Source organism: Meleagris gallopavo, chromosome 10, assembly GCF_905368555.1.
Source record: "Meleagris gallopavo chromosome 10, MGAL_WU_HG_1.1, whole genome shotgun sequence".
Lineage (NCBI taxonomy): Eukaryota > Metazoa > Chordata > Aves > Galliformes > Phasianidae > Meleagris > Meleagris gallopavo.
Window position 1 is genome coordinate 8,978,140 of NC_139413.1, and position 24,062 is coordinate 9,002,201.

A 24,062-nucleotide genomic window follows, 5' to 3' on the forward strand; every position below is an offset into this window, starting at 1 on the left:
TATTTATTGGCTCTTCTTTTCCTTTCTCCTTGCTGGGAATTATGTTAGCAGCACAGTCAGTACATGGGCAGCAGTAACTGGGGCTATTTGTGGCCATAGGCTGCACGGATCTACCGTGTGCGCAGCAGTTCACCAACACTCAGTGTGCTTCACCAACACTCTCTTCAACTCCTTGCACAGCCTTTCAGGAAAAGGTGGAAATCTTTGAGGAGAAGGCCCAGAGTGGGTAGGTCAGGCAGGCCTGCAGCCTCCACTCCATCTTGCTAGTCCTGTAGCTCAGTGAAAATCACCAAAACCAATTATCTGGTGTGCAAGTGGAAGCCAAAACTAATGCTGCAGCTCATGCCCAGGTCACCAGGTCTACAATAGTATCAGCTTCTTCTGTAACTAGTGTGCAGTCACTGATGTTCTTCCTGCCTTCATATGGAGAAAACAAGACAGAAAGAGAGCTACTCACAAATACTACTGGACTATTGTTTTGAGAGGTACATATGCACTGATGTCACACGTGAAAAGCAAGGTTAGACAATCTTCTGCCTTTGAGGCTGAGACTCTGACTCTCCCAACAATGTTTTGAATATTGGCCCCATTACTAAGTTTCTGCCCAGACTTACTATGCTTTGAGAAATCCAAAACTGCTAAAAGGAGAAACATCAGAAAACAATCTTTGTGATGCAGTACTTAGAAAACAAGGGTCCTTGTTTAAAATACAAAGTATCAAGAACAGCAACAAGAATAATAACTCTTTAGTAGAAATGTGCATGTGACAATTATTTTATTTTGATCTGTCCTTGCTGAGATAGGTGCTTATTCTGCTAGTGCAGGACAACGCTCCCTCCTAAGACTGAACTGTCATTGGGAGTATTTGCAGCGGGAAGTGCCATGCCTCAGAGGCAGTGTTTACATGGCTAGCTCATTTGCCAACATTGAACAGCATTTGCCTTTCATTCACATGCCTCTCCTTTAAGGCGTACTCTTTTCCTCCTGACTTCAGTGGGAGCTCTGCATGTTTTGCCTTTGATTCCTTTGCATGCTGGCCACTCTAATTAGTATCAGTTTCAGTGGAGTTTCTCTCTCCCTCTTTTTCAGTAGAAGAGAATAGCTTTTAGCAGCTTACCCCAACACCAGCTTGTGTATTTACTGATCAGGTGCTTGAGCATTATCAAACTGGCACATACTGCCCAAACAGAATATAACTTCATTTTTCCTCTGTCCCAGCCAAACAGGACTTTACCTTTTACTCCAGACCTAATAATAAATGGTGGCATAACTAAGAACAGAAGAAAATGACATTGATCATTCTAACAAACTCCTTTCAGTGTTGAAAACGTTGCTTAGGTCTGTGTTTGTTTAACAGTTATAGTTTTAGCTGTCTAACACGGTCTTTCTCTATAGGATGCTTTCATAGTACATTGGTGCAACAAACATAAATCAGAACAGATCCGTTCTTTCTTTGAGACCACCATTCCCCAGGGCTGGATTGTGCAACCCACACTAAACCCCAGTCTGCTCTGCCCTTAGCAACTGTGCTTTGGCCTTCAGAGATACTTTATATGGGACACAATACTACATATTGAGAAAGACTGACAGAATCTGGTCCTTTTTTTTTTAATTTATTTTTTCCCTGCTGCTTGTGTTATTAAAAATAAATGTCTGACATTTTGATCTCAGACCTGCATATCTGCATGTACTGAGGGACACAATGAACACAGGAGCCACTTTTCTCCTCCGTAAAAACTATTACATATGGCTTTCTGTGCTAACATAACCCTCTTTACAATATTTCAAAAGATACAGGACTTCCCAGCATGATGATAAAGTTTTCCTGTGTTCCAATAATAAAAGTTGAACGTACCAGTAATTTCCAGTTCCTCTGAGGTTGGGCAGCCTGTGAAGACTAACTCAGAAGTAGCCAACCTGCAGTATCAGTGTGGGAGTCGGAAACAGATGTTCACCGGACAATACAATTTGTTGTCACTGTCGATACTATATGGCACTTGTCCCAACAGAAATTGTTTGTAGCTGGAAAAGAATGTAAGGAATGATTCATGCCCCCAATTACTATTATTACTTTAAAATGTGAAATAGTTTCTTGTTTTCTTTTGTTTTATATGACTGATTCAGGGAGGCCTAAGGACTCAAAAATACAATTAGTTGGACTTGGAGCACCCGCATAGTATGTCAACCAAATAATTTAAGGCTTTTTCACTGGGGCAAAAGAAATTATATACAAAAAACAAGAATCAACTTCACTTCTTCAGAACAAAGGTGCTGTAACCTTCTAGTCTTACAAAGTACTTGATTTTCATTATGTAGTTACATTAAAAGCGCACTGCACTGGGTAAACTGGATGTTGTGTGCGTGTCTGAGAATGTTTATTTATAAAGGTTACAATTGATTATATTAATATAATATTTTATACACGTAGTAACATTTGTAAGTAGTTTCTTTATGCCCTAGAAATTCTAGTAGGCCATTTGGTCATTCAGAACCGATGAAACTTTTCAATGAGAAAAATCCTCTATTAGAGTAACATATGATGCCTAGCCTTGATTTCCAAATTTCATGAATATTACAAAAAAAGATGCACTAGATCATACTTACTGTAAAAGACAATGGATTAGGCTAGGTGCACTTTAAATTAAATATTAATTTTACAGGGATACATCAAATATATCTGAAAAAAAGCAAAAACTGGATGCAGAAAGCATAAATGAAATCAGGCCTAAATACAAATGAATATATTCAGTAGGAGTCTCAATGAGAGCTAAAGATCTGAGTACCAGAACCCTTGGATATATCACCTATATTTTACATCAAAAAGTAATGCTCCAGGTATTTTCAAAAATGAAGACATCTGGGATCTAAATTGGAGTTCACTGAAATCAGTGGCAGAACTTGGATATAGATGCTGACTACTGTATCTCTGCCAGGCTTCTTTTAGAGATATATAACAAAGGAAAAGGTGTGTGTAATCATAGGACTCAAGAGCAAAACATTTTAGCACTGTAAAATCAAGCAACTGCCTTATTTTTACAAAAGCATGTAGTAACACTTCACAGTAATCTTCCTTTAACAATAACTTCTGTTTACTGTATTTACTGCCGCTGTGTACTGCAACAGAGTAGTTTAATGATCTATGTCAGGCTTTTGTCAATGAAATGATTTTCAGATGTACATTTCTTTTTAACTACTGCAATGACTTGGCTTTAAGTCCCAACCATAGTTCAAATTTTTCATGATTTTAGATTGAGTGAATTGAGATATACTTTAATAGTGGAACACTATCCGTTCAGATCATTTTGCATGAGAGAGTGAACTCTATACAAAATGTTCAAAGTCAGCATATGATAAGACTGAATGAAATTAGCCAGTCAGATAATGCGTAGCACATGTGTAAGTAGCACACTAAATGTTGTGCATGTCCCTGCTTATGTGCATTTTTATATATATTCAAGGATTAAATGAGTTTTTCATCAACTAGATGGTGGCAAGTGCCAAAATGATTTAGGATTAGGATGGGATTTAGGCTGATCTAGCTACAGTTGTATTTCTCATTTCATTATCGTGCTTGGGATACTGCAACAGTTGTCTTGTTGTTTTTTTTTTTTTTTATTTTATGAAATAAGCAAAATTAAATGTCCATACCAGACATACCGTTAGGTTCGTTAGGTTACGGGGAGTGGAAGAGAAACAGTGCACTAGACTTCTTTTGTCTGCACCCAGCAGAGATGTCCTGAATGTAGAAAACAGCTGGGGAGCTTCCTATACACTACACAGCTTGAAAAATGACTTCAAGATTTTTCTAAAAAAATCCATCTGATTAGACTTTATTCCAAAAGACTGATACTCTGATTCTGCAGCATGTCTCTTTGTAAAATATGAATCAATACAGATGTTGTGTTATCTGGTTGCATTACATCATTTTTGATACTAACTCTGCTTTCATTGTAATTGTTGTGACGGTTGAATCCCAGTAAATGTTTTAGGCTTCGAATGCTTCTCACTGCAATATTAGGGAAGGACATGTTTATACAAGGCTTCATTGTCACTTAGCATTCAAAAAATTACTGGCTTAAAACAGACTCATTTGCAGAAGTGACTCTTCCACCATTTTGATGTTTCTGACTGATACGTGTTCATTTTGACCTGCTGATCAACATTCTGCCGTCTGCTGTCAATTCACATCTATGATCCATTTCGGAAAGCAGCGGCTTTAAGAGGAAGCCAGTTCTGATGGTGGTGTTACGGGGATGGTTAGAGCAGAGAGATGAGCAAACGAAGCGGCTTCAATTAGCAGGAGCACAGCCCACACTCTGGCTATGCCAGGAAGGGAGGCGAGCCCGGGCCGCTGCTGCCCGCACCAGAGTTAGTTAGAGCGCTCTGAATCTCATCTTTTGATCTCGGGCGATATTTTTCTCTGTTATGTCACAGAGGTCACCTGGCTCATGTGTGACAAACTGCCTGCATAAGTCACAGTGCCAGTGGCAGAGATTTGTAACCATGTCCCTGGTCCATTGCCTTTGAATTATTTCACAGGCCCTCTGCTTTACATTTACACTCTGTCGGAAGATGAACAGGGGAAGGGAGTAAAATCAAGGGCAGGGTCTCATCCTGAAGGACAAGGGGAAACAGGTGGAAGGTTAATGGCCCTGGAGCGTATCCACAAGCCTCTCAGGCTTGATATATGGGCCTCAGGCCTAAAACGGGCATTGGCTTTCAAAGATATATTATTTCATTTGAGGAGAGACATTCTGGAGTTCCTGCATTTGTCTGCTGATAGATGATCCTCTGTCCACAATTGGTTATGGCGTGTGAGTTTTCCTTGGGCCTGCTCCCGTACATAAAAATTTTGCTGAGCTCTCCAACCTTTCACATGCCTTTAAGAATGGGACGTGTGCAGGCCTTCTGGCAGGCTGCTGGATTTTTGTTGCTGCTATTTTTGTAGTTCCTTTTGAACCGGGAAGCAAGTGGGGGATGAAAGACACTTCTGTTCATTCATACATAGCTGGACAGGGGTGGCCTCGTGGGGACAGCATGGGGGAGAAGAAGATGTCAGGAATCAATTATGCATACGTGTGTCTACAGCCCAGACGGAAGCGAGCCTGCCTAATCCACTCTTTTACACTGACACATGTCCGCATAGAGATAAAAGCAGGCAAATCATTTACGTGATGTTTTTACAAGCCCTCTTCTTTTATTGTATTTCGTTTTCACAAGGGTTTTCACATGCTTGAGCTTACAGAAAAGAGCAAGAGCAGCGATCCCATGCCTTTTATCAGTGCCCTCTCCAGAGCAGTGACAACAGGCACCTCTTAAAGACATGACACTACCCGCTGCTTTCCAACCAAGATTCTGAAGACCCATAGCCAGCCCATGCCATTTTGTATACCGATAATCCAAAACTGGCTGAAACAAGCAGGGGTTCAGGCAACATGGCAGAGGCTTCTGTGCATAGAGGAGAAATGTTGCTGTACGTCCTACCCAGAGGTGTTCCCACAGCATCCTCTGCCCCAGCATGCCCACTATATGCCACAGAAAATCTGGTTAAAAAACAGTTTAGAAAATAATTAAAAACTCTTAGCATACTTTGTGGTTTAATGTATCCTACTTAGCAGCTTGTTAGTCAAATTGTTCTTTTGATTTTTTACATATACTTGTAATAACTGTTACAGGATTGTGTTTCTAAGACCCACTACTCAATGACAGAACGATTTATGAAATTTGGGATGTATATTTTTACTATACATTCACTTAGATTTGTTTTAATAACAAATAACCATTCTGTTCCAGTGGATAGATTTTGTTTGAAAGAATTCCGCCTGAATTATACTTTTAATAGCTCCAAATTTTACATTCTTTTTTTCCCTGTAAGTGTAGAAAAGGAAAGCAAGCACAGAACATACGTGAAATGTTTTCAATATAGTGTGCTTTGCTGTTGATATAGTAAAATTTCTACTTATAAAAACTGGGATAGTAGATTAACTTTAATCCTACCTCATGTCTCAGTCTGAAATTGTCATCGAAGTGTTGTATCCACAAGTGCATCGTTTGAGTAATTAGGATCTGTTTTTGCTGTCACTGAACCCAGCTGCTAAATGCTCGGCACCTTAGTGTGAGCAGGATCGGGATCGTGCCGCACTTCAGTCAGTCCCTGTAGAACGTGTCCTGTTGTAATGCAATTATTCCCTCTTCCATTAGTGCCCTGCAGAGTCTAAGTTAGACAAGTGAGCTAGAGACTTGAGGGACATATTTAGTGTCTACTGCAGCAGTAGGAAGGAAATCTGAGGAGTTGTTAAAAGGAAAGACTTAGAAACAGAAATTCTACAGAGAGAACTGAACAGAATGTTAGCAGTCAGGAGGATCTGCTTTTCCACTTGTTGCTTTGATAACGGATAAAAGGCTGTCATGAACTGCTGGCTACCAGCTGGGAGCAGATAGAGTAATCCCAGCAGAGGCTGGCCCTGGCATTCCTTTAAATCTTAGAGATCATAAGAAAACTGTTATTTTCCTACCATTGTCATCATCATTCATGTTGATGTTTTCCACCCGTTTAGCATTTCATTTAAGTTAATCTACTTTACAATATTATCTTGATTGAAATCTAAGCAAATATTATGTAGATAAAGATATTTCAGCTATCTCACTCAACTGCCTAGAAATAAATTCCAGAGAACCAGAGATCAGGCATAAAATACCACTGCTATAGGAAATGTGCTGTTTGACTGTAAAGCTGAACTGCACCCACCCTGCAGGCAGTCATAAGGATGGTCTGTAGTGTATGTCTTCCTTGTAATCAATTGCTTGCTGTAATAAAGAGACTCAATAAATTAAATCTAGACGATGTTAATTGAAAGAGAAGAGCAACAGAATGTCACTTGTTAGAAAATGAGCTGGCATGCCCCCTGCGTGGTACAAACAAGTGCAAACACAGTGACAGACAGAACCATGCATGTTTAACTTTACTGGTGTGCGCTGGGCCACAAAGGTCACATTACTGACACGCTGGACACATGCAGGATTGGGCCAGTAGCATCTGCTAGCATGTGTACAGATGCTTGACTGGAGCTGTGTTGTTTTTACCTGTGTTATTCCAGCAAAGGGGAAAAAAACACCAGAGGCGTGTTTAAAGCTCTGATTGTCATTCTATACTCTTTACTTTAATGACATATTAAGGGGCCTAGCTTACTTTGTATTCTTATGTGTAATTACCCATATTTAAAAAAAAAAAAAATCAACACTCATTAGTGTTCCATTCCACTGACTTAATTATACCCCTTAATTAAATCTTGACTAACCAGGGGTCACTGCAGTGTCAGTGGGATTTGTCACTGTTTGTCATCAGGTGTCTGGTCACATCTATTTCTGGTATCCCTGTTGCTGCATTCTGTTTAAGAGTGTGGTCTTTTCTAAATGCAGAGAACAATCAAGCATTGCCTTATTGTGTTCAGAGCCTTACAATTAACTGAAAGGCTAGTGAATCTGTTCTATAATGTTAGCACTCTCCTAGTCTTCACATGCAGGAGGTGGGGAATCAGGCAAATATAAACCTTTTCTAAACACACTTCATTACCTTACTTGTGCTCCTTTTCAAAGGTTTATTCTTCCTGCACTCAGAAGCCATGGTCTTATTAATTTATCAGATAATCTTGTGTTCAACAGGCGTAAAAATATATTGCAAATAGCAATCCAGGGATCTTTCCCCTTTCCTCTATCTCCTAAACATGAAATGAATTTGAAACATGACCAGCAAGAACGAGCTAAATCAATATTACATGCATAACAAATACAACATGGCATGTGCTGCTATTGCTGTGCTGCTCAGAGTCAGAAGACTGAGGCTCCCAGTTCAGTGTTTCCTGAATAATTCAGTGGGAGGTCTGCACGTGCAGTAAGTGCATAATAGTGTGCTTCTCTCTATTTCAAATTTGCATGTTTGGGGTTTGTTATTTTGGAAAGTTACTTATGGGAAATATAATTCCCATGTTTATGCATATAATAGGCACCTAATGTCTATCTGAATAATTGATTAGTCAAGTCAGGCTTTCATAATTAGTTGTTGGCTTTTCAGTATAAGCCCACAAAACACTTGTCAATCTATGGATGTTTTTAGTTTATTAATATATATGTTATCAAAAGAGCTGTAGTCATTACCTGGAAAGCATTTATTATTTATTCTGTGAAGGCAAAGGAAGCATTTCCATTCTAGTTATGTATTTCCAATCTAACTTTCCCAGTAGATCATCTTTTTATTGTTAAAGTTTTCATGAATGTTATCAGTCTGTAAGCTGCTCACAGTAGAAATCTGAATGAGGGCGTTTTAAAAAATGCATTTGGCCATTCCTCTGTTACATAGAAGCTAAAATGAGAGGTTTCATTGATTAGAAAATAATATGTGTCACTTACTTGTAGGCAGATAAATAACAGCCACCTAAACAGATACCACTAACGGATATCCCTACTGCAGCCATAGATGCTGACACCAGACAGGTGCATGTGTTGATATCTCATGTGGCAGTAACACCACAGTATGATCTGGAGACCTATAAAGTAAATTGCAGATTTATAAGATAAATTATATTTATTATCAACTTAATGTCTTCATCTGAACTCTACCACTTAATGTTTTTTTGGTTCCTTATATTCCTGACCAGTTTTCATGCAGTTGCCATTAAAGAAAACTTTTCATTTTATGCTCACAATATAAAATTCATAAAATATTTGTGAAACTCATAATGAAAATTGGTCATTGTTTACTAGTAGTAAGTTAAAGACCTAATTGTCCGATAAATATGACGGGACTATAAATTGTGTGGTTTATCTTAAGGGGAAACAAACCACCTTTTCACTAGACGGCAACTTTTACTTCTTGCAATTTCTGTATGCATGGCACTCAATTTATAAAGATATTATTTACAGAAAAGGTATTTCAGTTCCACATATGCTATACATTTACTTTCCCTTGCTCCTGTTCAGAAGAATCACCTCCATTTTAGTGAAAACACATGAGCTTCCACTTCTCATCAGCAAGTACAGAACAAATGCTTCAATAAAACTGGAAAGTGCTTTCCTGAATCAATCTCCTCCTGAGGCTAGAACCATTGGATGTGTACAAAGTTCTCTGCTTCTCAAGTGGAAGGATACATATATAGTAGCAGAATTCTAAAAACATTTTAAGTCTAAAACATTTCTAGAATAGCTTCTTTGTTTGGAAAGAATATGATGTAAAAATCCCATTACAGAGGTGGAAAATAAAATGGTACACTCATTTTTTCTGGTGTTACCCATTTAATTGTGGTTTGCCACTGAATTATGTGGTCTTACACACCACAAAGTTCTTGAGCAGTACTACAGCATCTAGTATGTACATAATATGCACATATCCTGTCTCAGTTTCTACTTAAAGATACAAGAAATTGTAGAATCCTTCTCTTGAAGAAATTTAATTACATGCCTCCCACGGAAAAATGCAAAAATATTTCTAAGAGTGTCATTATAAAGTTCCTCATCCATAATATATATGTATTGTACTAATGTAAATGCTCATTATCTGTTTTCATATTCATCGCAAAATAACAGAAAATGAAACATTATATTGCAAAGAACACAATATATATACATTGGAATCAGAGCTCAATTTGCTACTACTGTTTTAACTTCCAGTGTGCAGTGTTAGAATTTCAATCATGGTATTATACTAATACATGGATTTTCTATTGAGATATTTTTAAGTACAGCGTTTGCTACCTGGAAAGTATTTATAATTTTGACTAGTGAGCTAATTAAGGACATAAGCCATGTGAAGAGTGAAACATCTACATTCTCACTATTAGTACAGAAAGTTCTCACCAGTGCCCCTGTCTATTAACCTATGAGTTCAGAAACATTTCCCATGGGTATTGTATGGCTATCTCGGTCCTTCCATTTAGACTTCGAAAGAATATTGTCTCAAAAGTGTTATACAATTGGATATAGATGTATTTTGCTAAAGAGCTTCATATTTTCATGATTAGACAGGTGATCTGATCACAAGGTGGAAAAGAGATGATGTAAATAAACAATGAATTAGAAGCCTGAATAGGATTATTAAGTCTCTTTTTCTAAGTTACAGTTAAAGGAGAGGCATTATGCAGGCTTTCAGACAAACTCACAAAGTTCTTATCTATACAAACCTGATAGATCTGCCATTATTCTTAGTGAACAACAGAAGTTATATCATTCCGTTTCATTAAAAATGCATTAATCCCTTTTTAGAAATCTTCTAATTCATTGACTCAATTATACATTGAACAATAAAAATGTTTGGTATAATAAAAATACAGTATTAAAATGTGGTTTATACATAAATATTTGCAAAAATATTAATTGCAAATAAAATTAATTGCAAATAAAATTGCAAAGAAATTTTTCAGGGTTTTAAAAGTATTAACAATATGAATATCATGTTCTGAGGCAACAAAGTACAGTTTTGTTCAGCATCTCTGAAACTATATGTCAGAAAGATTATTCTTTAAAACAAGCTGGCCTGAAATGGTTGCTATAAGCAACCTTGCAGTACTTAATGTACAGACATCCTGTAAAGTTAGTGACACTTACTGGCACAGGTCGACAAAGGGACAGGATGGAACACACGTACTGAGAATCCCAGTGCCTCCAGAGGAGCTCTGCACAGCAGAAGGATCTCACCAGTTTTACTGGGTCAGGATTTGATCACACCAGATGTCCCGTGGCACAGCCTGTAGGGCCAATTCCTGAGCAACTACTCCATGCTAGCTGTTCAGATAATTGACACCAAAGTCACCAGCCTTTGGCCTGAGTGACAGCATGCTGTGACTCCCTGGGCTGGGCCCACAGCTGGTGCACGCCGTTGCAGGCAGCAATGTGCTCAGCAGTGTGAGCAACTCCACTGCAGCAGCAGCAGCCACTGCGATTCTGCAGGCACCAGGGAAACACCTCGGGCACTCAGCCTCGCTCTGGAGCAGACAGAACAGTGAGAGCAATCCTCTGAAGGCTTTCATTGATTTTAACACAGCTGTTACTTTTTAGAGTTTTGTGCTCAATTTCTTTGTATTCTTTTCTTTGTGGCAGGAAAGCAAAACACCTCTGGTTGTACTAATATGCCCTCAGCAGATTTTAGCCTGGTGCGGCCTAGCAGGTCCTGTGCCAGACTGCCACTGGTGGTGGGAGCTGCAAAAAGCTGGCTTGATTTTTGCAAGCATTTCAAGACGAGAGGAGAAGAAAGCACTTTGTATTTTCATTAGTCATCTCTTTGCAGATTTAATTTTAATTCTTTCAGCAAAGCAGATTATTAAAAGCAATGACCTGAGGTCTTCATTCTGATATCAGACTTGCAATCCTGTATAGTGCGTGCCTGAGGGCAGAGGTCACACTAACGAGTCTGTTAATGCAGTCACTCTGGGATAAGATCAATCTCCATACTTCACCTTATTGATCCAATAGCTCATTGGCACTTCCCTCTTTGAATTGATTAGCTCGTGTGTGAAAAGAGATGGATGGGTTTCTGACCCCGAGGAGCCCATCAGGGCACACCCGTGGCAGGGGAAGTGGATGTTTTCACTGCTTCATTTGGGTGGCTCATTATGTGGATGACTCACAGGGAATAAGGGTCATAACATTGTTTTATGAATTATTTACAACAAAACATCAGGTTTTTCCTACATTTGATGTTCTACCTGTACTTAATCCCTTATAAATAGAACATGAAGAAATGGACACAAACAACTAGTAAATGCCAAATATTTGTGTAAAGGGAATCAGCACATATAAGTGACCTCAAAACGTAATTTTACTAATATGAGGTAATAATAATAGATATGAGGATAGGAATAGACTTCATGGGTCACCTAGTCCATTCCCTTTATACTGTGACAGAATATTGATGATATCTAGAAATGAATTACATTTTAATTGCATATTTCTGGTGAAGTACTCACAGTGAATCTAGTTTGGACACCTCAGCAAACTTTGTATGCACATTATACTGTAGAAATGGGTGATTTGCATGCAACATGTGAGCTAAAAATAAACTATGCACATCACTCTGTTGTTAGAAGTAACCTAAAAAAAAAAAAAAAAAAAAAAAAGATTCAACTCCATTTATCAAATAGTCACATATTTACAAAATGCATATATTTGACACAGTAGATTGAATTTTGGTACTGTGTGTGCTCATGCAAGAGGGAATATAAAAGGAGCTGTCGCCAGAGTCTGAATTCAGAAGTTGGCTTATGTTAGGTTGCACTAAAAAAATGTAAGCATTAGCAGAGTCTTCAGAGATATAAAGCAATACAAACTGAGAACCTTCTCCTGGAAGTCTTCTACTGAAGAACAGACTTTTTTTTGTTGTGGTGTTTGTTTGTTTGTTTGTTTTACTTCTGACTGCATATGAATTGTTGAATCAGTCTCAAAGATGTTTATAATGAAATAATTTATTATATAACATCCAACCTCAGGATAGTAGATAACACCATACCTAAGATGCTGTTACCTAGGATGTCAGGTTATACAATAACCCTGTTTAAAAAAACAAAACAAAAAAAAAACCTGGCAAAATATTCTCACTGTGTTGTTAAACTGATGCTTACATTTATGTAAGAAGACAGTGCACTTTGATAATAATATCTTGCTGTATTATTTAACTGGACATTCTGGATTTATTTGGTAGGCTGGCTGTTTAAACTGAATGATATTAAACTTTATTTACAGAGAAGTGTCCATGCATGCTTCACACAAAAGGGCAACACTTTTCTACTGTTAGATTTATGGTAGAATAAACAGGTACTGCATAAAAACAGCAATTGGCAGACCCTTCCTTAAAGGCTTTGTAGTCTGAAAGAGACAGACACTCTGGCAGATTGGTGGAAAAAAAGGAGCCAAAGAGAGAAATCAGTCTCTTATTTGTCAGTAAAATTATGCTGGATGTTTGTATAATCCTGAATTCATTTAGATTTCAAAGCCATTCAGGCTGTTATAGCTAGGAAAATTGCCCTGATACAGATTTACGTGGACTTAGTATGGAGCCATACTAAAAAGTAAGTTCCAATACACCTAGAGAAGAGCTATTAGATTCAGTGTTGGAATGTACTGTCCTTCGATAAATCTGGGATAAATATGGGATGAGTGAATGAATCCTCTTACATTTGGGTATCAAAGTGATATTTTAGTCATAGTAAATCTTCAGAAATAAATCTCATAAACTTAATTAGAAAACAAAGAAAATGGTGCTCAGATCTAGATTAATAGCAGATTGACAGACACTTGAACACGGGCTGTATTCAAGCTGATTTTCTTTTTTTTTAAATTTATGCCATCTTACTCTTATCCATCGATCAAGGGTCTGCCAGTCTGACTAGAACTCAGCTTTCACAGTTGTAGCATATGGTGAACTCCTGGGTGAACGGAAAGTTATCAGAGCAACTTTTGTTGTTCATCCCCAAAGCTGACATCATAGAATCATAGAATCCTTAGAGTTGGAAGGGACCTCTGAGGGCCATCTATTCCAACTCCCTTGCAATGAACATGGAATATCTAGAAATGAGCAAAGAAAAGACTTATCAATTAGATGATTGATTAGTCTCTCATTTTTCTAAATTCACAGTTATTCTTTTCCATGTGAATATTTAGGAGCTCAGCATAGAGGCTCAAAATCTAGATACCTGGTAACGTGTCCAGCTCTGACAACGGAGAAAAGTCAGTGGCTTGCTTAGCTGTGATTGCCTCCTTCACCTGTCCTCCGTCATTTTTACCCATAAAGATTTTCTCGATCCATGTTTTGTACTGTAAAAACTCTTCTCATCAACAGAAAAAGCAGCTCAAATGAAAAACAGTTTATTCAAGGATATCTTTAAACAAACATTAACATTAATCCTAACTGCAGTGCTTATATCTATATGGGACCTGAGCAGAGTTGTGACAACCTTATTTTAATGATGCTTAGGAGATTTTCAAATGAGCATACAGGAAAAAGGAAGTGGGATAAATGAAGCAATGCCAAGTAAAGGGATAAATGAAAAAAAACATTTTAATACGCTATTTCTTGAACATTCATTCAATCAACACTTCCTGTGATTTTTAATAGCATAGCTCTGTCTGCTCTTCTACAATTGCATTTATCAGGAAAGAAGCTAATTTTTCATCTAGATGATATTCAGAGTTGAAAGAATTTAGCTAGATGGTAGAAGCTGTATACCAAGAGCCTTCTGCAATGCTTTTAAGACGCAAAGAGAAGAACCGAGTGTTTTGGATCACTCCTGTATACAGTAACTCACCAGTTCATACCTTCTTCTATGGCTCCAGCTTCCTTGGGGGATGTTTTTAAGAAACTTTTCCTATTTAATCAGAAAGGTACTGGTTCAGTACGTGAGAAACCCACTTCCAGTGCAAAATATTCTTTCACTTTCTCCCATATCATTGCATCTTCTTTCTCTACCTCTGCCCCAGTGACTTACTGTTACTGCTGCAGCTCCTGGGATGTAAGACAACCCTTCTGTATTTTTTTTTCATTGGTACTGCATTTCCTTTCACATCTTGTCTGAAGACACTTTCTCGAGATTTCTTACTGCTTTCGCTGGTATTTTCTCGGCAGTTCAATTACAAAGCAGGAAAACAGTGGGAAGTATGTTTGCGTCACAAGTGCAGTGCCTTACCTGTTTCTGTTGCCAAAGGTGTAATACAGGTGACTTTCTGTCCTGTTTAACTGCAGCACCCAGTCTTGAAACTTAAATTCTATATGTTTCAGTGATTCAAATAAGGGCAAAAAGAAATATCTACAGTTGCACAATTAGATGTTGGTCAGAAGTATTTAGAGGATTATGAAAAGCAAAGTATAGAAACAACATATTGTTGTTCTATGTTTCTGACAAAGACTGAAATGCTCTGCAATCAAGAGATAAAGAACATTTAAAATATAGAACTGGTCTTTCTATATCCAACATAGTTATTTGCACATATAACATATATATAATAAGTAGGCAAACAAGTAATATCAATATAACATTAGCAGAAGAGGGAACTCCACGGGAGTCACATCATAACATATTTTAATCTGGAAAATATTACTGATGTAATAAAACCAAAATAAAATAAAAACCTGAATGTTACTATGCAAATCAAAAAAGATCCTTCAGAGTAAAAGTTAGTTCTACATTCACATTTGGTGCCTACTAGAAATGATATGTAACATCTGATTTACTAGTTTCTTTATATTGTCTATAAAGTTTCCCATCTTGGGTATTATCTCTAACACATACCTGAAACATTTTTCTTCTCTCATTTATGCTGCTGTAACTTTAAAGTAACTCCTTTTTAGCCATGAAATCAGATTACTTGCATACTTCCCATATGGGGAAAATAGTCTGGTGCTGTGCACACAAACCAGCATTTGTATGTGTCAGCTGTTAAAAGAATAAGACTACTTCTCTTGGCTGGTGCTCCTCCCCTACTCTACAGCCCTTGAATAGATGTCCTGGATGTAAAGAAATGCAAAATGGGAGGTATCCATATAGTGCAATTTAAATTAGAGCCAATTTAAGCAACTCTTGTATAAATGTATGCAAAAACTGGTGTTAGGGGGCATATAGCACTTGAAGGAATAGGATACTGTGCACTGGGAGATTGCTCTGCCAGCCTGTTACCATATTAAAGGGCTCTTTCTGAAATTAGCATGTCTCTTGTGTCACAAGCTAAAAGTATTTTTCCATATTATCCATACTTGAGTTTTAATAGAATATTTATTTTGTAGAAAATAGTTATGAGTTTAATATTTTACACTATTAACAATATACCTGTGTGTTGTATTGATCTCTGTCGAGATTTGGTGTTATTATTTTAGGAAAAATGTTGTGATAATTTATCCAACAAATCATCAAACAGGAAAGGAACATTACATATTAAAACCCCTTTCAGATAATGCTGAAACACTTGTGACTTGGAGAAGCCCTTGGAGACTTGGAGAAAGTGCTGTATAACAGAGTGAAACTGCTGATTCAATATATTGAGAATAAATTCACCACCAGTACTTTAAAATCTACAAGACTCAGTCTTGTCTTCTGATTCCCCAGAGGACATCTCTGTGGTTCTTAAAATGCAGATCAGACCCACAGTGATAATGATGAATTGTGTGGGTCTGACATAAGTCTAAGGACTTATATTCATGCAAGTTGAGAGGTAAGAATCAGGCCCAGCACATTTTGGAATTTAGTTTGTTGATATCAGAAAACACAGCAGTATTTCGGGAGTAATTCAAGGGAACTAAACTGTTTTACTCTCAAAACTGCTACACAAACTACACAGCGTTATCTGATTTTTTTAAGTTCTAGACCCGACCATGCATAAATGTATACTGTAATAACATCAGTAGAGATAAACACAGGAGAAGTATTTTGAAGATCAGTTCTATGGGTCCAGTCCTGAAGAAGACATCTCCTTCACACTGTGAAATGGGTGCTGAGAAGAATAATTTTCCTCTTTCCTTTGCATTCGCTTTGACAGGGAAAAAACATTGCATTGTAAGCAGAACTTTCAGTTGGGGCTACAAAGAAATTGTTTCCTTATTTTCAGATTAAAAAAAAAAGAACCTAAGAAAAACACATTTATAATTCATCAGAAATAATGCTGACTGCAAAATACTAAGTAATCTTCATGCAGTTTGCAAAGAGATGCATGTATTTTTCAGGAACAGGAGGAAAATAGGTTTTTATGTTGCATTTGCTGCACTCTATACATATATATAACGTTTATAATGATAGACCTTTCATTTGATGTTTGAAGAATTTAAATCTGTTGTATTTGGAGAGTGGGATGCTCTCCAAACAGAGAATCCAAAGACTAGTAAAAGAAGAGAGGTCTTATTCCTTAATAGGATCAGCATTTGCTGCATCCCTATACACTTCAGCAATCAGAGACCCCTAGAACCATAAACATTGTTTTATATTCTTGCAAGAACACAGGATGGTCATGAACTGATGCTGAAGGCCGTTTTTTTTTTTTTTAATGAAAGTATTTGACTAAACAAAAGGTGAACACTGAAACTGGGAAATGCCTGGTCATGGCTGGCGTGATCCCCTCTTTCACAGTAATAGAAGAATCATAGAATCATAGAATCATATAACATCCTGGAAGTGACCCATAAGAATCGTCAAGTTATCTTAGAGAGCTGTCCTAGGGCATGAGGGGAGAGAAGATGTTACACAGCCATTGCTCTCCGCATGGGCATTTGCTAAGCAGGAAACACTATGTGCCATTCAAAGCATGGGCACTGTGTATTCGGTATACAGGTTCAGATTTTGTGAATACAAAAGCATGGGGCCTTTCTAAGACAAAACAATACTTTCTGCTATAAATTCCTTATCTATACCTTTAATAAAGTGAAAGGCAGATTGATATTCCAAATATTAGTAGTTCTATAAGCAGGGAATTAGTGAAGCATTTTATCCCCCTCTCTCTCTCTCTCTCAGTTCTCTGATGTTGAATATTAGAGTAAGCTTATTAGTCTTTCCTTCAGGGTGATACTTAGCACTTAGTTTCCTCTATCTGGATTCTGATTCCTGGAAAGCATGTAGGAACGTAATGGCCTGGATACACGAACTCTCTGTTGAAGCCAGCTGACACTGGCTGATGGATTCAGAAGTTACTGAAGGCAGAAGTATGCACATATGCGCATACACACACACAAGCACATACTGAGTATAATTGCATCTTTGTAAGATGCTCTTTACATGCCATAAAAGAGCAGGAAAAGGCACATACTCGAATATTTCTATATTTCCTTTCATTTCTAAACCATGAAAAAAAGTAGATTGCTACCAAACATGTCTTATGCTCCCTTCACACTAGAGCTAGACACCAACAGGACAGTCATCTAACGGGCTGTAAAGATGCTCACCGGCTTTGCAGAGAATGCGCAATTTTGTATGACACAGGTTTATAATAAAGAGATGAACAATTGTAGTTAATATTAAATCATTTTTTCTTGAACTTTATAGCATTTTATGGCTGAGGTTATCAATAGTAATCACATTTTAGTAAGGTATTCATTGATGAAGTAAGTTAGCGCATTTTCTTTCAAAACCGCATAGGCTTTTGACAGCAACCTTGCACAGGTTTCCCACTGTTAGCAGCAACACATGTGCAGAGCTCAAATACTTTCCTACCTATGTAATGATTTGGAAACCACGTATGTGTTCAGTAGTAAAAATTAGCCTCTGGAATGCACTTGTCTTACAAAGCTTTGATTTGGGGCAATTTGCTTCATTATAGCATCTGAAAATGAAGTAACAACTCAAGCTATATGTCTGCAATGACTTGTAAGGGATCTCCAAAGTACATTTGAAAGAAAGTTCAGCCATCCCTTGAACCTTTGTGCTTCAGGCTGAACAGTTCAGACAGATGTTTAATCACTTCATGTTCATAAGAAAATGGCTATTCAATGGCCGTAGAATTTGAAAGTGGCATAGGCATTCCCTTTTAGAAACATAAGTAAAAACAATTCAGCTGAATCCAACACATTATTATCACATAAATTTTAAACATCATATTTTTTGTTTCAAACATTAGACACCCTTTTAAATTTTCGGTAGCAGAAATGCATAGAGCCATAGTGCCAGCTGATGCAATTGAAAAGATGAAAAAGGATTCTCAGAAAGAGGGTTGCAGAAAGGGGTAAAAAGTGAGCATATGTTTAGCTGTGTTTGCAGCAATAATTATAGTGAAAATATTTAGTTTAAAGCAACTCAAACACAAAAAAAACATGACCCTGAAACTTTTAACAGGTATTTCATCAAGCGCCAGGCTGAAAATACCTTTTCAGAAGAAATATCGCAATAAGTCCATGGGTTATTTGTTACTGTATGCTAAATACTGTGAAACACTTTCCTAAAAGAAAGATACGGTGTGGTTTTGATAAGATTAAGGAGCATTTCAGCAAAACATACACATTATTCTTCATTTTACCATTTGACAATTTGAATGTTGTTCTTCAGAGACAACAAAAGTTTATAATGATTAACGTCCCATGCTGTGGGAAGCATAAACTCTACAACAATACTACTCTTGTGTTGCACTAGCCTTTCTTATCTGTAACATCAGCACAAATAATTTTTCAGATGAGTAACTAGCATTTCTGAGATAAGTCCTTCCTTAAGCTGCAATGGATAATGTGGGATTGAGTATTGCAGTATCAACAGAGATCCCAGCAAGCCAGACAGCCTTCCAGTCGTTATCCCCTCCCACCCCCCAAAAAAAGAGCTCAGGGCCTGGCTGAGTGGGACTCCAGAGTAGGCAGACAAATGCAACCGCCTCCAGCTCAGTCCAACTTTCTGTCCCATCAAGAGATCATGTGTCACCACAGCACTCAGGATTAGACCTTCACACTTCAATCTGAGAATCTATTTCCTCCACCCCCAGAAATATCCTGCATGACTTGTTATATAGTGTAAGATGAATTATGCAAACCAATAGTTGTGTCTAAATATGTTCTAGTGCATGCTGTTTTTCTAATCCTTGCCAGCAGAGAACTCAGAACTCAGAGAACTCAAGTGATTTCAAGTCCCCTTATAACTCCTCTTTGCAGGGAAGAACTTGGCAGTTTCTCTGGGAATCTGTATTTAGACCTGTATCGGGATATTTAACAGTGTACAGCTCACTGTACAGATGAGCAAAGCCACGTGAATCTTCCATAGTGGACACAAAGGAGTGTCACAGTGCCACTAGGCCCCATGGTCCTACTAAATCCCAGGGAAAAGGTCAGAGGACACAGAAAGAACAGAGAATCACATCTCTTTGTCTCACTTTTTACACAAACTTGATTTTTTTTTCATGTTCTGCAAAAGAAATACTACTGCACAGTGAAATTATGAAGGAAGCTAATGCAGGCAATATCTTGTGCTTGGGGCATAGATCCACCTTTATCTGGTTCGGTCCTGAGACACGCTCTCCCCCTGCCCAACCATACAGCAGTTCTGCACTGAGGCTTTATTGACAAGAGCTGGGATGCACAATGGCTGAGACAACCAGGGGAGAGTACAGCCTGCAGACTTTTCAAGTGCTGTGACAAAGTAGCCGTGCAAGCAGTAATTCCCTCATTTGGGGGAATCCCAAAAATATGGCACATCACTCTACCTCCTGAGGGCTGCATCCTGAATTTTTTCTTTGAAGGGGAATTAATGTGTTGCTGTTTTGACCGCTGTTTTGACTCCAGTTTGTAGAGGTAACACTACGTCTCATCGCCAGTAATGATGTGATCCTGGGACCATCACCTTCAGCCTCATAATAGTTCAACAGGCCCTGACAAACTTGCACGCAGTGTTCTTTCTGTTCATGTGTGAACATTCTTGAGACTCACCTTGAGCAAATGTTGCGAGATTTCAACATCACCACCATTGTTTCCAATATTCAGCTCCATGTGCAGTTCTCTGGTTGTAAACTACCAATTCATGTGGATGAGCTGATGGAAATACTCTTCACTTTGTGGTGTGACAGCTGTGCATGGCCATCCAGAATGCAGCTTGTCCTTAACATCACCGTAACCGCTGCTGAAACAAATGCACCACCCACTGCCTCACTTTGCTACATTTGCTGTTTAGTCTCCATCAATGTTCAGCAAGTGTTGATGATGTCAATGAGTGCAGTTTTTCACATGGAGGAATTCAGTGGCACACCTCTGCTCCATGTGCACTTCCATGTCAGACACCATTTTGTTAGACTGCTCTTCTGCTGCCATCTGTCACACAGCAACAAAACATAATGGAATATTGATGGTAAGGTTCAATCTCTACTCCCATACCACCAACATCCACTTCAGACATTGCGGGCCTACTTAATAAAATAGAAGGCATTACTTTCAGAGCAACCCTCAGAGATGCAGGGAAGTTTGTGTGTTGATTTTTTTTTGCATAGTGAGCTATGCTGTTATTCAGTCTGGCTAGCACGGTAGCTGCTAGGCAGCACGATGGGATGGTGGTGGGTGGCTGTGACAATGACCATTTATCTTCCAATTGTAATGTGAGGAAAATGCTCCAAGAAATCCGAACAGCACAAGGATAACTCCAAATTCTGACATGTTTCTTTGTCCTTGCTGTAATCATAGTTGAATAGGATTTTCTTATAAGAAAAAAGGATTGAAATAGGATACCGTCATGTACTAAACCTATTAGAAAGCTACTCCTTGCTCCACCTTAATATTCTTACTTCTTGAGTGTGGATAGTACACATATCCATTTTCATCTCTGCTCGTGACAACTGCCATCCTCTGTTTGTTTGGCACAAAGTACTTGCTCCTTCTTTGCCCTAGCAGTTTCACTTATTTCACTTACTCTCACGCAATCCCTTCAATTCTGTATCATATCCAACGTCATCATCTTCACCTTCATGGTTTTACCTGACATCCAGCTTCCCTCATGTCCTCTCACTGCACAACACCCTTTCCTTTACAACCTCCTCCTAAGTACTCTCCTTACTTCCTCTGTTATCCAGTCACTGTTTTACAAGTAAGACATTTTACTCCTTTCACAATCTTAACATTATTATTCTTTCATCCCATGCTATCTTTGAGTCACACACTTTCCCTTAGCTTCCTCCACATCTTTCCTTAAAAACCATTTTTTCAGCGACAACTTCCAATTATACTATCCTTGCTGGTGAAAGTCGTCATCTGAATGCCACTGGCCAGACAGGACCTAAATTTAACCATCTGAGCACAGTATTCACTCTTGCTTTTGCTTGAGGCTACATAGTTGTCAAATGGATATATCATTTGACAACTTGCTTAGGTGAGACATGGGTTACATTATGCTTATGTCAATAGTTTGTTATGGCAGGGAGCAGCTGCAGATCTGGGGAGAGTTCTTGTAGTAGCCAGTTGTTGGCCATATGATGTTCAATTTTTATTTATAAGCATTCTCAGTAGTTGTTTCAAAGGGCACTTTGTTGTTGCTGTTAATTGATAGCAGTCTCAAAAATCTCCACAAACCAAAAAAGCTCGAAATTTAGTCACCAGTACAAGCTTTTGGGCTTGCTTCTAACTGAATGCATACTATGAACAAGACCAGCGTTGATTACTGAAGGCTAATGACTAGAACTAAGTCATTGTGGTCACAGAATCTTACCCTTTCTTCTCCTTACCATGTTAATGGAGGACTAGCATGCTTTGGCTTCGGAGTCACAGAAACTGAAGTCCACAGGTGCTTTTTCTGCTAAGTACTTCTTTTTCAGAATTCACTCTGCACTTTATCCATCAAAGCTTAAGCCTCATTGGCTTCAAGATCATTTTAAGATGTATTTGTTGTGGCCAAGCACTAATTTTTTGTTTTGTCAGACAATGTATGCTTATGCACAAGTGTGCCACAGAAACACAAAGGCATTTGTGCTCTGGACAACTTTACACACTTCCTGAAGATTGCCGGCTAATCCTAGCATAAGGTGTGCTATGTTACCACGTTTACTCAGTGGTTTGTGTTGTTTCCTATTTTATATCCAGTATCTGTTAGCAGAGGTATGTGGTTTTCCTCATCTATACTCCTTTCAGAAGTAGGCTGTAATTGTTCCTCCATTTTATTAATTTGCGACCCTCCTCAAAGCCATCTCTGTTTCTTCCTAGGGAGCATTTTGCTGCCCTGCCAGCTTTCTTAAAATGGCAAAAGCAGCTGGATCTAATCGTTTCCTGAAGCCAACGCTGTGTTTTGGATGTGTATTTTGCTTTTTATGATATCCATTTTATAGGCTTTCACTGGTTAAATTGCAGTGAATATAGAGATGAACTACTAGCAGATGTTCGCTGTTGCTAGTTTTATGAGTCCTGTAGAACAGCAGGAACAGGCTATGTGCAAAACATTTTTTTGTGATTTTGCCATCTCATACTGTTCTCACAGCACTGGTTCAGTAATGATATGATAAAGCTTGGGAGGTAGGCTTTGATTGCAGACTAGCTGCTGTTGGGGCCTTCAGAAAGCCAGACCTGTAAAGTGCAGTTTGTTTTCAAAAGTTGCTGCCTGTGGCTGAGACAGATGGGTTAGCTAGAAATATGTCATTTATAATACAATCAAATGCTTGACCTCTTATTCAGGTATTGGTTGTTATGACGTGGATGTTCACGGTTTAAACTGTCTCACAGCTTGTTTTGTTCAGATGTAAGCTGTGGTAGCTTTATCTGAAATGCTAATTTAGGATCAAATGTTGGCATTATTTATTTGAATTTTGTACCACTTTGTTATACACAGGAGAGAATGATCATGAATAATTCCACATAAAAGCCAAGAGTACTAAAATCTGTAAATTTTAAACAATTCCTTCTAAAAATGCTTTACTTCAAATCTGGCACACATTTTGGTGGTGAGTGTTTCATTGGTATAATTCAGAAGACCACTCCTGAGCTAAAAAGTCACTTGGTGGTAATGGCTTTCTAGTCAAAGACATGTTGCAGGCAGGGGAATAGATACCTTTTAATACAGAATCAGCCTTGCTCTGCAGTCTGAACAGGAATGAATTATCACAGGCACAGACAGCATACAGATAGAGCAAGGCTGAGTTTGTGATAGCACAAGCTTTACTCTGGCTTAGTAATATATCCATCTACAGAGTCCACACCTTCTGTCCTCTATCTCTGCTGCCCATGCCTATGTGGCTTATAGGTGTTATCTGAGCTTACATGTATTAACGGTGACTGTAGGCAGAACAGCAATTATGTTAAAAGATTATGCTCAAAACTTCAAAGCAAAACTTTTGAAATATCAAAATTGACAGTGTTTTATCCCGTACTAATTCAGCCTTTTGGAATACCAAAAGAAAAACAAAACAAAACAAAACAAAAGAAAAAAACAAACAGAAAATGCTATCAACAAGAAAACACAGTGGAGGGAATAAAGCATTTCCCAGCAGAGATACCTGCTGCAGTCGTGGAGAAGGTCCTAGAGAAGGCTGTGAGGGAGAAAAGGCTGTGTTGCACACAGGTGCTTCTACATCGGCTTCATGCTGATCTGTTCCCTTTCTCTCCTGATTTCATTTCCTTGCACAATCCAACGACGGGGAATAATTTGATACAGAAATCTAAG

General features: G+C 38.2%; 1 protein-coding gene and 1 long non-coding RNA gene across 3 annotated transcripts in view; one reads left to right on the forward strand and one right to left on the reverse strand.

Annotated features, from left to right (window-relative positions):
- Positions 1–24,062, forward strand: part of NR5A2 (nuclear receptor subfamily 5 group A member 2) — a 77,898-nt gene that overhangs the window by 15,794 nt on the left and 38,042 nt on the right. The gene's annotated exons all lie outside the window — the stretch shown is intronic.
- The window catches only part of LOC104912303 (uncharacterized), a 118,285-nt gene continuing 99,400 nt past the window's right edge, over positions 5,178–24,062 (reverse strand). The window contains exons 11-15 of the long non-coding RNA XR_004160745.2: positions 23,896–24,057; positions 13,677–20,737; positions 8,407–12,078; positions 5,998–7,718; positions 5,178–5,543 (exon numbers count right to left, since the gene is read on the reverse strand). This is a non-coding gene — a long non-coding RNA (uncharacterized LOC104912303). The remainder of the gene's footprint in view (positions 5,544–5,997; positions 7,719–8,406; positions 12,079–13,676; positions 20,738–23,895; positions 24,058–24,062) is intronic.